Here is a 9,463-nt window from a genome sequence, read left to right as displayed (position 1 = left end):
CTGTTCATAGCTGAGGAGACTGAGATCCCCAGGAGGATGAGCAATATGGCTACTGTCCTGGAGGGAGTTAGTCCATAGCTGGAGTCAGTACCAAAGGCTACTGTCACCAATACATCTGATTGCGCGCCACACACATGCACTTCACTTTTTGTGAGCTACTGATTCAAATCCTGTGGATGTGGATTCACTCCAGTCCAACATCCCTCCTGTCTAGAGGCCAGTGGGGACAAATGTGCTTCCTGGACGGTACGCTGATTCTTTGGTCTTTTGTTCATACTCGGTGCTGTTGAAAAGCGCCCCCTGCACACCACAACACACTCAGTCTTTGGAGTCTGCGTACTTGCAGAGTAGTGAACACCGCTGGCACCGGGTGTTGATAGGTTGAACACTGTTTGCACCGGTGTTGACAGGCATGGGCCCTAAATGCTGGACACTCGCATTGTCTCTTGACCTCACCTGAGCTTTGGGCTCAGAGAGTGCAGGGCTCAAGTGAGACCGTCCTTTTATTGTACAGGTATGGGCATTTACATGGCTCTGCCCAGTCTCCTGAAGTCTCTTTAGCAAGTGGAAGACAAACCTTCTTGGGAAAAGTAGGAAAAACTAAGAGAGTAGGGCTGGAAAGACCAGGCCCCTCCAAACCCACAGAGTTCGCGAGACCCCTGTTTGCTCCCTCGTCAATCATTACGAACACTGTGCTATCTTGCGCTCAGAGAGTCCATTTCCCTCTCAGGATTTGCCCCCAGCAAGTCATGTGGTCTCCTAGTCTTCTGCAACTTTGACGATCCTCCAGCCTGACTCTCAGTGCTAAGGCCTAAAAATCCTTGGAGCTTTGTGACTTTGTACATTAGCTGGTTTCTGACTTGGGAACTTGCCTCCAATTCCATAGCTAACTATGGATGTGGCTTCTTGGTAAGCCCTGCTTTGTCCCTTTTCCGTTGACAATGTTCCTCAGGACATCCATTCACCTTGGAGGCAAATCAGAGGTTTAGTTTCTATTATGATTTCAGGAGGCATATTAGAGATCACCCCCAAGTCCTTGTGTGCACAGCAAAAGGAGGGATGTGACCAGGACCCCACAGTGGGGAAGGGTGGGTGGCAGCTAGACCCAGCACTCCTGGCTGTGGTGAGCTTTCTCTTCCTGCCACTTGCTTTGCCTCTGTTTTTCCTCACTGCCATGTTTTCATCTTGCCCAAGTTATCTTGCTTTTTATAACATTTACGTCCTTTGCCATGTTAACTTGTAATGGTTGTGTGCCTTTTCCCAAAGGAGGTTGCTTTAGGGGCCCTATTGTTGGTAGTGCTGTTACTTATAAAGGGGCCCCACACATTTCCTTTGATCCCCGAAGAGCTCTGGGGAGTCAGTGGGGTAGGCCGGCTGGGGGGGGGGGCTTTGTTCCACTGTTCAGGTAATAATGATGAGACACATGAAAGAGAGGCTAGCTCTTCAGCCTTTTGGTGGAAAGTTCTGCCCACCTGCATACCTAGTTGCTGAATTCCATGTCAGCATACTTAACAATAATACTTACCTGGAAACCATTTCTTAGGACTAGATGTGTGTTGTCCAAAGCATGTTCTGTAGAAAGCTGGCCCTGAGAAACCCTTGGTGATGTAAGAGCTCCTCCGTCAAGGCCGGCACGTGCTGCTTGCCGGCTTTCCTTTCACGCATGCACACATTAGAGTTTCTGGGAGGACTTGGCCAGGGAAACCCTGCTAGATCCCTCTTTTCTCCAAAGTCACTTGACCATAGAAGCCTTCCTTCTTGGAGACACCATCGTTCAGTGGACACAAGGACATGCAATGGGAAACAGCAGTCTAGTTCGTGTCTGTGTTAATCTGGATTTTTCCCTTATGGGTTCAGGGGAGGGTGACCACCATACTCTTCCTTTTTTCTTTTCTTTTTTTGTCTCTTCTTTGGGCTTCCCAGGCATTCTACCTCCAGCCCTCAAGGCCATGGGACACATGTTTGGTTTGTCTGACTCCTTAAGTAGAGGAATAAGAGCAGGGGAGGGGTCATTTCAGGGCCAAGAGAATGGCTGGGAAGAGTCCTGTGGAGGGCCACCCACAAATGATCCTGGAACTTGGAGGACCAGCAGAGAGAGTGTGGATGTGGCAAGAAGCATAGGTCCAGGCTATGGCCTTAGAGCCTGTCTGTGGGGGTCCCTCTACCTAATGTGTCCTCTGCCCCTCGTCCATCCATATGACTCATGGTTCTTTCTGGAATCCCTCTCCCTTACTTTCTCACTGAATTACAACTTTCATTTATTGTTTTACCTGGACACTGGCTTGGGGGACAACAGACTTTCTGTAGTCCCTGCCACCTTCAGTGGCCTTTCTCTTCCTCTAAGCTCAGTTCCTTGTAGGCTTCTTAGAGCTTGCCACTCTGCAAGGCCTCCATAAGATGCCTGGCTTTGCAGTGAAGCCCTTCTCTTGATGCCATGTCTCTAGAGAGGAGAGCAAGGTGTCTCTCTGCCCTTCCCCATACTCCTGTAGCTTTTCTGCTGAGTCTTCCCTCGAGGGCTCCAAAGGCCTCTTGAAGGCATGTATGTTCGGGTCCCTTCCCTGGGATCATGAGTGACTTTTTCTGCAAACAGTGGTGCCCTTTACTTCTGGTGACTTACTTTGGTCCAGCAACCTATCTGCCCTGTCACTTGATGTACAAGTGTTCTGGATGTGAGGTCAGATGCCTTAGAATCAATCCATAGTGCTGAACTCAGTTTACCTAGCCACAAGTAAGGGAGCTAAGCGCCTTCTGCACAGAAACCTAAATGGAATCCATATGGAGATGTCTGTCAACTTGAGCAAACTAAGCCACTTGTCAATCTTTCATTTGAGGATGGAAGAGCCTTCATCAAGGTTTCCATGCAGATGCACTGAGGGTTCTCAGTTCAATCACAGGTGTTTGGCAAAGAGAGCTTTCCAGGGCTTCTGCTGCCAGGACCCTGTCTCTGATTGCCAACTTGTGACTCCTAGTCTTTTTTAGTCCCCATTCCAGGACCCTTTGCTGGGGCTGAGGAGTTATGTCACATAGCATATGGGCTGGGCCCTTGAATAATTGTTACCACAGTTGTTAGGGTCAGACCCTGAGGCCCGGAAGTCTCTAGCAAACAAGGCTCCATCTCCCTTCAACTTGACCATTATACAAGTAATGACAAAAAGCAGAAAAAGGAGATTTGTTCAATGTGACCGCACAGGGAAGAGAAACAAAGGAGCCCATACCACCTTTCCCAAGTCTCTCTTCAGGGGCTATAAGGTAAAGTTTAGGTTTAAATAGAGAGCAAGAGGTATACATAACTGAGCAGTCCTGGTCCCTCCAGGCATCATCGTCTAGGCTCCAGACAGGTTTGTCAGAACTGTGTGAAATCTCTTCCTGAGCTCCTAGCCATTTATTTTTCCTGGGGAAATTCCAATTCCTTGGGGTTCATTGTTTCAATAGTCTGATAACCCAAATGAGCAATGTTGTCCCTTCAGAATATCAGAGGGCTGGAGCACCTTCCTCCCGAGTCTGATGACCTGAGTTTAGTTCTTGGAACCCATGGTGAAACGGAGGACAGCACATCCTTGTCCCTGCCAGGGTGTCTACAGAATAACCTAAGTAAGGTTGGGTTGAGCCCCAAGTGTACTTCCTGTGTGTTGAATGAATGAATGATCCATCTGGAAAAAAGTCCTGTTTTCCTGGACATGGGATCCTTTTCAGATTGTCATTCGGAGACTCCCCAGGGTCTCAGTTGACTTCTTCTCAGAGAAGCTATCCAAAGATCTGTAGGCTGCCAGGGACAGCCGAGTCCCTTGGACCTGCTCCAGCAATACCACCAGATTGTGCTCTCTGGACCCTTCTGTGGGCTCTGACTGCTGCGATAGAACATGACAAGGAGGAGCTTCTTCTGGCTTATGGTTCTAGAGAGTTAGGTTGAAGCGTGACGGCAAGTGGCAGGCACCGCAGCATCTGCAGTGAGCCGAGAGTTCACAGCTTTGAACCCAAGCATAAAGCAGGGAAGGAATCGGAAGTGGGTGAGGCTTTATACCCTCAAAGGCCACCCCTAGAGACATACTTCCTCCTCCATGTCACACCTCATAAATAGTACCACCGAGTGGGGGCCTAATGTTCAAATGCTGGAGCCTATGGGGGACACACTTTTACTACTCCTCCCCTTATACATGTGTACACCGAGTGAACCTAGGTCAGTTAGACCCTCTGCAGACGTCCCGGAGCCTGGGACTTGGGGGGGGGGGCAGTTGACCGCTGTGCAGCAAAGTGTAGCTCTGGATTTTCCTGTGAGGTTAGCTGGAGCCTTGGCATGCTGGTGCCATCCTTGCTGGCATTTGGATGCAGATCTTTCCTTTCTTCCTGAAGGGAAAAGAGGCTGGAGGACACACACTGAGTAACCAAACTAGCTTACTGGTAGCCCTGCATTCAGGGATTTATCCTTGGAACAGAGGAATCTCTTTCCCATCCAAGGCTCAGCCCTGGGTTGAGGGGGGGGTCTCTATACAAAGGGAGGAGGCTGTGTAAATGGACCGGCTAGTCCGACCCAGGGCCTGAGTTCCTCCTGGTACTCTGCTTTTAAATCCTTTGTCAACTCCCTTGTTGGCTGCATTGACCTCACTTTGTGTGAGCACTTCCCTGATTCATTTAGTTGGTAATTTAGTGATTATCAGCTATGATAGAGGTGGCCTGCATGCCACAGGCAGGGCAATCAGGGGAGGTAGTCCAGGAACAAAATGGGCCATAGTCCCCTTTGAAAGCCAGGGGCATGGGCAGTGTTAACAAAAGAAAGGGAGGGTGGAGCTTGCAAATGCCCCCTTCCCACCCCTAGGCTACATGGCATATTAAATGGGACTTTGTCTGCATACGGTCTCCAGTAGAACTGGTGACCCCTTGACAGCCCCGGAAGTCGTCCTGATATCCCACAGGATGGGAACAGAGGGAAGCAGAGCTTGGAAATAGTCTTGCCCTGACTTAAGGATTGTGACCTACGAGCTCACCATACAGTCTGCAGCAAGCCATGGCAAGAGGAGTGAGCCTTGAGCCAGCTATGGCTCCTGTCTGGATGCCTCCCTGGTGCTCTGGCCCCATGCAGAGGTTTAGGGTATTACCCAGGATGTTTGCCCAAGACAGCGTCTGTCAGTGATGGCGTGCTTAACTCTTTGTGTTCCCACACTCTCTCCTTGCACAACTCCGTCTCCCTGCCCGCCCCCACCACCTCGAGGCATCTGCAGGCAAATGTGAGATCTTTGCAGGGAGTCCCGTTTCTTCTCCTTACTGTTTTACAAGGTTGAGCAGATATGTCGTTGGTGGGGAAGGGGTAGGAGCCATCAGAGGGACCCTTTTTGGGCAGTCTCTCTTGCCTGCCATTGAGTATCCACTGTGCTTCCTGCCTACTGTTAAATGCTTTAGCTTGTGCTCTTCCTTCCTTGACTCCTCTCGCCAGCCCGACGAGGTGTGTGCTGTTGACACCTCCATCTAAGATGGAGGCCGAGAGTGGACGAGAAGAGCTGGTTTTCACTGTACTCACGTCAGGAGACCTTCATCTTCAAGGAGAGGGACTCATAAAGGTCAGGGAGGCAGAGGTGGCTTTGGTGGTCAAACCATGCCTGTTGAGAGAGGAGGAGCTTGGATGAGACTGAGGGTTTGGGGTGAAATCTGCTGCTTTGGTAGGCTCTTGGTTCCACATTCTGGTTCACGACAGAAGGTCACTCCCGTGGACTGTCTCTAACACATCTCTGGATGAGAGGCAGAGTCAGTCCTGCCTGTTCCCCCTCCCACTGCTGTGTAATGAGGGCATAGGGGCTTCACCCCTCTTGTTTCCAAGCTGTTGACTTAGGATGTATTTCTCTGTGGGTTAAGAAAGATGTTTACACTGCCAAAAGCCTTTTCTAGGGTTCCTGAAAAGAGTTTGGGAGGCGTTGAGCACCTGGCTGTCTTGAAATGTGTTCCCACAGCCTGCTCTGCCACCTGTTGGCAGGTTGCTTTTGGAAGGGGTTGCCCTCTTAAATGATTTCTTTCCTTTAGAGAGTAAGGGGGTCAGTACCAAGTGAGAGGGGGCACTCCCGGCACGGCTGTGTTCTAGGTATGTTACTCTGAAAACAGCTGACTGGCAGGAGTTGAGCCACTTAGGAGAGGGGTAGAAATAAGTCACCTTGGACTGTTCAGACGGGCTGCCAAAATAAACCCATGAGACTATCTCCTAAAGCCCCCATTTTATCGCCACATTTTGGGAGGGGGATGGTGATGGAGGAAGGTCATTGGTTAAATAAACTGCCTTGGCCCTGATAGGTAAGAACATAGGTGGGTGGACTAAACAGAACATAATGCTGGGAGGAAGAGGAAGTGAGGTCAGAAATCATGCAGCTCCTCTCAGAGCCAGATGCCATGAAGCAAGCTGCCAGGTCAGACATGCTGAATCTTTCCCGGTAAGACTTTTGCTACGCAGCTTATTAGAGATGGGTTGATCCGGATATGAGAATTAGCCTGTAAGGGCTAGAGTTAATGGGCCAAGCAGTGTTTAAAAGAATACAGTGTCCATGTAATTATTTTGGGGCATAAGCTAGCAGGTGGCCGGGGTGCTGGGGACGCAGCCCTGCCGCTCATATTACAACAGAATGGCATTTAGAGTTGGCAGAAGTGAGGCACTCAGTAATGCTGGGTCAATGGCTGAACCCTACCAGGGGCCCTTTGGAGAGAGTGGTTCTGCTATAGATTGAGAGGGTGGAGGAGGGTGTAGAGAGATGGAGCTGGCTCTTGAGATCATCTCCCTCTGACAAGGGCCTGTCTGCTTCTCTGCACCTACTGATGAATAACAAGTGGGAAGTTTCTCAGCTTCGCGAGGGAGATTGGACCTGGTGAGGTCAGCCACAGACAGACAGGGTTGGGGAGGCACCTTCTGCCAGCCTGCCCTGGGCCTCTACCTAGCTCTGAGTTGATTGCCTGTTGGAACTTCGGTGTGCTCAATTGTAAAATGTCTTTCAGGTTGTTCGACTAAGGTGACAAGAGTGTTGACGTGGTTTTGGGGGTGGGGGATAAGGTCTGCTGGAAAAGCCCCTTCTGGGCAGGACAGATCTGTCCCTCTGCACTCCATGGCCTTCAGCTCCCCCTTAGATCTAGTACTTGCCATCATCTTCCTGGTCCCTGATATTCTGTATCTACTCCCAACCCAGCACAACCCACATCTACCACACTGGCATTCAGCTCTTCGAGGATGGGGACTACTACTGGTTTATTCTGACCTCCTCTGTGCCCACTCAAGACTCTGAGCTTGAATTGATGGTCCTTTGTATTGGCTGAGTGAGGACTCAGTGCAGTGGGCTAGGTCTTGGGAAGACCGGTGGGGCTGGGTGAGGAAGAATTGCCGTCTGCTGGCAGCAATGCTCAGTCTTCAGAGAACCCAGACTCAGACAGAAGCTCATCTCTGTGAAGCTCAGAGGTTCAGAACGTCTGCAGGCCTCTGCTCAGTGGTCAGTGGCAGGCCTTTGGCAGAAGGAAAGCCGTGGGTGACGTAGGCTAACCGCTGCTGCAGGATGCTGGTGCAGGATGCAGCGTGTCTCCCTCGCCCTGCACTGCCCATGCTCCCCTGCTGGGCTCTTTTTAGATACTCGGAGACACAGACTTTTGACTTGGGGCCTCACCACTCCTCAGCTCTATGACTTTCAGTTTCCAGACAACTCTCATGTAGGGAGAGACCCTACATGATGCCCAGTGACCCCATCAGGAGGAGGTGTAGCGTTTGTAAACTTAAGACAATCCCTGCTTTTATCAAGGTTTCTGGCCTGGCCTGGCCCAGTCCTTGCTTAGCAAAGCTCTTAGCAGTCTAATGAATGAAGCTCCAGCTCTAGCACTTCCTCCTGAGATTTAGTTCTATTTTTTTCTAATTAAATGAAATTTATTTTGGCTTATGGTTCCAGAGGGATAGAAGTCCACAATGGGCGAGGAAGGCATGGTGTGCTGTTGGGAGCAGGGAGAGGGCTCACAATGGCGGGGAAGGGCACAACATTCAGTTTTCCTCGCTGCCGTTCAAATAGTAGGTGCCATTTTTATTGAAAATGAAAGAACAGGCGCAAAGCAATGGGTGTGCTTTCCTAGGGCCTGACGGCCAGCACAGCGGCAGGAGTAATATCTGGACATAAGACATAGGTCACACTTGATCTTTTCTAGAAGTCGTGCGCTCAGCTGTGCCAGCAAACGCCTCTCATGCCCCTTCCCTTAGCTTAGGGGGACAGCTTCCTGTAAGTCTCTCAGTCTGGATTTCTGGATTCCACGGTCCTCAGGCCCAGACCCTGTTAGCTGTGGCTTGTCTGCAGATACCAGGGCTGAGGCAGAGATGTGAACTGTGAGCCACTGGGACAAGTAGTGGCCTGAGGAATCACGGGGGGCTGGAACACCAGGATGAAATATCAACATCCTACAGCACACACCCCACTCAGGGGTCGAGGGGTTGCTTGGCTTTGTAGGGTCTGTAGCTGCCTTGGTGCTTGAAACTGGGTCCATCTCATGGCCACAAGTGGGTCCTGGATAGCCCTGACCTTGGCACCAGTGGAGGGTTGGCAGCCATGGCTAGAAGGCTCGTGTGAAGATGTTTATTGATTTCAAATGCACAAAAACCATTGGGATAATAACCTGCAACTCAGGATCTTTCATCCTTTGTTTTAATTTCCCTTCATTTCTGAATAGCGATTTGCTCCCACAGGTGAAGCAAAGACTGTATTGTGGAAGCGTTTCCTCCTGTCTCTGTCTCAGACCACATGGCTACTCTCCCCAGAAACAGCTGTGGTTTCTGTGGGTCTCTCTGGAGATGCTCTACACACACAAGCCGACATGTATATAGAAGGAACTTTAGAATTTGTCTGCACATTTCTCTGTTATTCACGCTGCTCTTTCCCACTTAGTGGACGATTTGGGGAAGCCTGCGGAGCCAAAGCACTTCCTTGTTGGAGACTGTGCTTTGCAGCAGGGAAAGTTCTGTCCCATGGCTGCAGCACACAGCATTTTTCTATTGCACAGTTGTTCTTCAGTGGGCTGCACAGTGGACCTCTGCTGATATGCACACCCGTGGGACCGGAACCCTTAAGACTGCAGCTTCAGAACGACCCTCTTTGCTCCTTTCTAGTCAAGATGGCTGTGCAGACATCGCTATCACCTTCGTGTTCTTGTGGACACAAGCTGAGACTCTGTGGTGGAGTGCTTGCCTAGCAGGCACAAGGCCCTGGCAGTGAGAAGAATGTGTCTGCTGTTACAATGGAACTGAATCCCAGGGCATCGTGAGGATGATGCTCATGTAGTAAGTGCTCAATAAAAGTGACTGGTGTTCTTACAAATCCCTGCTTGGTGCTCCTTGGTGCTCCTTCTGCTGTCTCTGCCTGCTTGAGCTCGTCAACTCCACCCCCCCTCACACTCCCACACCCCCACACCCTCTCTCTCTCTCTCTCTCTCTCTCTCTCTCTCTCTCTCTCTCACACACACACACACACAC

This window comes from Alexandromys fortis, unplaced genomic scaffold (genome assembly GCF_014885135.2).
Source record: "Alexandromys fortis isolate MF-2015 unplaced genomic scaffold, M_Fortis_MF-2015_v1.1 scaffold_12, whole genome shotgun sequence".
NCBI lineage: Eukaryota > Metazoa > Chordata > Mammalia > Rodentia > Cricetidae > Alexandromys > Alexandromys fortis.
This window is presented reverse-complemented; position numbering follows the sequence as displayed.